The sequence below is a fragment of the Odontomachus brunneus genome, unplaced genomic scaffold (assembly GCF_010583005.1).
Source record: "Odontomachus brunneus isolate Ranch 3 - 2012 unplaced genomic scaffold, Obru_v1 Obru_scaffold_057, whole genome shotgun sequence".
NCBI classification, from domain to species: Eukaryota; Metazoa; Arthropoda; class Insecta; order Hymenoptera; family Formicidae; genus Odontomachus; species Odontomachus brunneus.
Genome location: NW_022639507.1, coordinates 851,396 through 857,615, shown reverse-complemented (window position 1 = coordinate 857,615; position 6,220 = coordinate 851,396).

The following is a 6,220-nucleotide window of genomic DNA, read 5'->3' as shown; positions in this document are numbered from 1 at the left end:
AAGGGAAGAATTTAATCAACAACAAACAAGTTCGGGCGAATTAGAAGTAATAATACAAACTTTGAAACAATTACAATCTGATATAATGCCTCTCAAAAACTTGCCAGAGAAATTCGAAAATTTAGAACAACGCGTAAACGAGCCTCCTCTGTCACCATCACTCTTCCTTGACGCGACTCACACACCGGCGACTGCACCGCAAACAAATTTAAAAATCAAAGACGTGTTACCGAATATACCGAATTATGACGGATATAAAATATCAGTGTTTCAATTCGCGCAAGCATGTGAACGAGCACGGGATTTGCTACCTTCTTCACAAGAACCCCAGTTAGTACAACTTATAATTAATAAATTAGAAGGCGACGCATATCGAATCGTAGAAGGAAATTATTATGATACTGTAACTGGCCTTCTAGACAAATTGAAAACAATCTTAGCCCCTGATAAAACAGCCTCTCAGTATTGAGGAGAATTAGCAAATATATACAAGTCTCCGAATGAAACTGTTTTAAAATATGCTGGACGAATTAAAGATTTAAAAGCCGCAATATTAGATCGTTACCGAAGGGAAAGAGGTGGCGTAGATAAAGCTTTTATAGATGAAATTGACAGAGAAGTGCTAGAAGCATTTGTAAATGGATTACCATCTGATCTAATAACGCGAATAGAGCATCGCCCTATTAACAATATTGATCAAGCTATTGAGTGGGCTGTAAAATTATCTCATACCCTAGAAGTCGAAAAAGCCCGCGAAAAAAGGCACATTCCTCGTGATCCGGTAGAACGCAGACCACTGCGAGCTGATTTTTACAACTCTCAATCCGGCCCTGGAAGAATAAATCACCCGACACAAATACCGACTAGATCTTTTGACGCTCCTCGTCCTTTTATCAGACCGCTTATCCCAGGAATGCATGGACCTAATTCACCAAGTATATGTCGATATTGTAAATTTCCGGGTCATGATATATCGGCATGCAAAAAATTAGCTTACAAAAATGCGCAACAAAACTCGGGAAACGACCCGGGCAACCCGGCCACCCAGGGCGCGAGCCAGGGTACCGCCCAGAATATTACGCGCCCCGCACTAATATCCTCCCAACTAGAGTCGTCACGCGAGAAGAAAATAACAATACAGGAATAAATTCGGAAGCTCGAACCGTTACAATTATGAATATTGAATCTTTTGCCACATTACCGAGTGTAATTTTGAGTGCAGAACAATTAACAAAAAATTGTAACTTTATGATCGACACGGGTTCCTCAGTGAATATCGTAAAATTAAGTGCATTGAAAGATCCCGATATAAATAACCAAGATACCCTGACACTACGTGGAATATCTCAAATACCTATCGAAACAAAGGGGTCTACTGAACTAAAAATTTTAAATCGAACAGCAAAATTCCAGGTAGTCAGTGACGAAATAACTTTTCCGCAAGACGCAATTCTTGGATCCGAATTTCTGAAAAAATATAACGCCATAATAGATTACGAAGCTGAAGTTTTGAAAATAGAAAACCTAAGTATCCCATTTTTCAAGAACGAAGCTGTGACTATCCCAGCACGAAGTGTTCAGGCAATTGCTTTTATTATTACTAATCCTGAAGTGCAAGAAGGATACGTACCATTGTTAGACTCTGTTAAGGGCACATATGCTGGAGAAACATTAGTTACTAATTTCAAGGGCAAGGGACATTTACTATTTTATAATACTACGTCGAATGAAGTCTCATTTACTATTCCTCCCATGCCTCTTGTTCCCTTTTTTTCTCTGAATCAGGGAAAAGATACCATGATTAATCATGATAAATATAAATATATCGAAACTTTTTATACGGAGCCTGTTAATGAGGACGAACGTATCCGCTGTATCAAAGAAATGGTAAATACAGATAGTTTGAATCAAGAAGAGGAAGAGCATGTTAACGCTATATTAAAGGAAAACTCTGATCGATTCTATATACCGGGTGACCTTTTAGGACATACTAATGCTACAACTCATACTATTCCGACAACTGACGAATTACCAGTACACGTTAAACAATACCGATATCCTCCTGTACACAAACAAGAGATAGATAGGCAGATCGAAAACTTGTTAACACAAGATATTATCCAGAATTCTACATCTCCTTATAACTCTCCCCTTTGGATCGTCCCAAAAAAATCAGATTCTCAGGGACAAAAACGTTGGAGGATGGTAATTGATTACAGAGCGTTAAACGAAAAAACCATAGGTGACGCGTATCCGTTACCGAATATAGAAGAAATTTTAGATCAACTTGGTAGTGCAAAATACTTTTCCGTGTTTGATTTAGCCCAAGGTTTTCATCAAATTCAAATGGCTACTGCAGACGCACATAAAACAGCATTTTCTACACCTTATGGGCACTATGAATATAAAAGAATGCCCTTTGGGTTGAAAAACGCGCCTGCTACATTTCAGCGTCTGATGAATAATGTTTTAACGGGCTTGCAAGGGAATGAATTATTTGTGTACTTAGATGATATCGTGATTTACGCCGAATCTCTTGAAGAACATAAAATAAAAATCAATCGACTAATGAAGAGACTCCGCGACGCGAATTTACAGCTGCAACCTGACAAATGTCAATTCCTGAGACATGAAGTTCGGTATCTTGGGCATGTAATTAGTAAAGACGGAGTACAACCTGATCCAGACAAAATAAAATCAATAGAGACCTTCCCAATACCGCGTAACCAGAAAAACGTCAAGCAATTTCTTGGTCTAGCTGGTTACTACAGGAGGTTCATACCAAACTTTTCTAAAATAGCTAAGCCACTCTCGGACTTGCTGAAGAAGAATAAGGAATTTTTATGGAAAGAAGTCCAAAATCAATCATTTACTACCTTGTGCAATGCCCTCTGTAATAAACCTATTTTACAATATCCTAATTTCAAAAAACCATTTATCTTAACTACAGATGCGTCCGGATACGCAATCGGTGGTGTTTTAAGTCAGGGAGCTCTCGGAAAAGATTTACCTATTGCTTACGCTTCAAGGACATTGACTGACGCAGAAAAGAAATATTCAACTATAGAGAAAGAGTGTCTTTCCATAGTATATTGTATCTCCCATTTTAGGCAATACCTTTACGGAAGGAAATTTACCATTGTAACTGACCATCAGCCCCTAGTGTGGTTGCATTCTATCAAGGATCCCAGTTCACGGCTTTGGAAATGGCGTCTCAAACTTTCCGAGTATGATTATAACATAACTTACAAACCTGGCAAAATTAACAATAACGCCGACGCCTTATCCAGAAACCCGCCTGATGTACCTACTTTCCCTTTAATTCCCGAAGCCGATAAATTCTTTTCCGCACATAAAACAACAACTCGACAAGCAGGAAATAATCCACAATCTCAATCATCCTTACCTACATCTTTAATGGACATTGATACTGCAAACGCCTTACCAAATCCACTTATAGAACAATGTGAAAAAATTACCGATATTTCTTCCGATGAAGAAGATTGCGACGAAGAAGAAATATTTCAGACAGACCCAGTCCCGTATAATTTCCCATCACAGGGAATTCTTTTAAAAACAGTGATTTCTAGAGATACGTTACTAGCGTGCAAAAATAATCATGTTATTTTTATTAAAATGGATGGATCAGCATACGATAAAGGAGCTCTTACTTATAGAAATAACGGCGAATTACCCGAATATAACAACTTGACACATGAACGAGCATGCGTTACTCAAAAAGGCACAAGGGTATTAATTGCCTTACCACTTAAATATAACGATAGAGAAAACGTGACGATTGATAACATAAAAAATTGTATCAGATCTCTTAGAGACGTTATACAGGAATTAGATTTGAAATCCATAAGTATAGCACATACCGATTTATTTGATGAAATCCCCTGGACATATGTTATTAACAAACTAGAAGCTAATCTGCAAGATATCGATATGACTCTTACTGTCTGCAAATCTCTTGTTCGCAATCCCCTAGAACACGAAAGGGAACAATTAATATATGAAAGGCATGCGACTAAAATAGGAGGGCACAAAGGCGTTACTAAAACATATAACCGATTAAGACAAAATTTCTATTGGCCCACGATGAAAAGCGATATTCAAAAATATATTCAAAATTGTAAAGAATGCCAGTTAAAGAAATTAACACGGGTCAAAACTAAACAACCGATGACAATTACTGACACCCCGGGCGCTGCGTTTGATAAAGTATCAATGGACATTATGGGTCCCCTTCCTGTTACTCCACTTGGAAATAGATATATACTAACAATTCAAGACCTATTAACTAAGTATGGCATAGCTATACCACTTAAACAAACTGATTCGCAAACAATAGCCGACAATTTTCTGAAACACTTCATTTGCATATACGGTGCTCCTAAAGCCTTACTGACTGATCAAGCTCCAAACTTCTTTACGTCTATAATGAAAAATCTAGCCAAATCACTAAAAATTCAACAGTATAGAACTACCGCTTATAGACCACAATCAAACGGATCAATAGAGAGGTCCCATCACGTTTTAACTGAATACTTAAAAATGTATACTAATATTAACAACAGTTGGGATGAACATCTGTTTACTGCCATGTTCTGCTACAATACTTCTGTCCATGAAGGAACTAATTATACCCCTTTCTCCCTTGTGTTTGGTAGAACTCCTCGGCTCCCTTCATCAATCCCAATCCTGGAAGAAGACACAGAAATAACATATCAGCGTTACCTCACTAATCTTTATAATACACTCAGAACATCGCAGATGAACGCAAAAGAAACTTTGATTCAAGCCAAACAAAAGAGTAAAAAGTATTATGATCAACGTATCAATGAACAAAATTTTAATGTTGGAGATTTCGTATACTTATTAAAAGAACCTATCAAAGGCAAATTTGCTGATCAATATACGGGACCGCACGAGGTTTTGGAAATACTTCCACCACGGAATGTCAAATTAAAGTATAAAGGTCAACCTCGTATTGTTCATACGGATAAATTAAAGCTATTACGCTTTAATCGGAACCAGGACCCAGGATGAAGGAAAGCATAAATAAAAAAGGAGAAAGCACACAAAATTGTATTAGAATATGCGAACCAGAATCCTGGATTCTTATTAACTATATCATTATACTTATTCATTATACTTATTCATTATATCATTATTCTTATTAACTATATCATTATACTTTAAGCAACAACATTAATTATTAACCACCACATACATTACACATACATACATATATGTATATGTATATCAAGCAACATCATCATAGGAATTTATTATTTTGTTATAGGCATCAGTTTTCGTCATCATCATTTCAGGTTTAAGTACAGTACTTGCGTTATTAGCATATGATTGCGGAGGAACACATCTAAATACTACTACCATATCACTTATGCATACTGGAGGATGCGACTTCCAACAAGATACACCAAAGACTACACAAACATATATACAGCTATTACAACTCTCTAATTATAATTACGTCGAAGTTATACAATGTAAAATAGAAATATCCAGAACTGTTTATCACTGTGGGATGCACTCTCACGTCTCTATTGTGCACAATGGTCAAGCTAGCTATTTGCAAGGAACATCGCACGAACAATGTCTACGCATGCATCGTGAAGGAATGTTGCGATTAGGAGCAGACGAAATTATTGATCAATTAAAACCAAACAGTACAATTTATAGAAGCGTAACACTGGCAGGAAAAGCAGGAGTAGACGGTACCTGCAAAGGCGCTATGTACTCTGATTATTATGGCACTTGGGAAGATGTAGTAGTCCAGGCACAAGTGACAATATCATTGCGAACGGCCTATGTACCGGTACATCTAGAATTAGGAAAGGTTATATTAAAATCAGGAACTACGTGTCCTCTCTCAGAAGGAACTTGTTTAGACTCGGACGATGGATATACTTTTTGGCAACCTCTTCCAAATTCAGCATGCAAATTTAACCATTATGATGTTTTATATGAAGGAAATGCCATGAAAATGCAAGGCAACATAGAGTCACAAGACACTACAATTTACACATTGACAACACAAGACATTACATTTGCTCTAACTTTAACAAGACCACATATTATTTGTGGATATACTCTAATGGGAACTGAGCATCCAAAATTGTTTATTTTTGAAACAAAGCAAGGAAATACATTCAAAACAAAAACAGAAACTCCTATTGATAATTTAGAT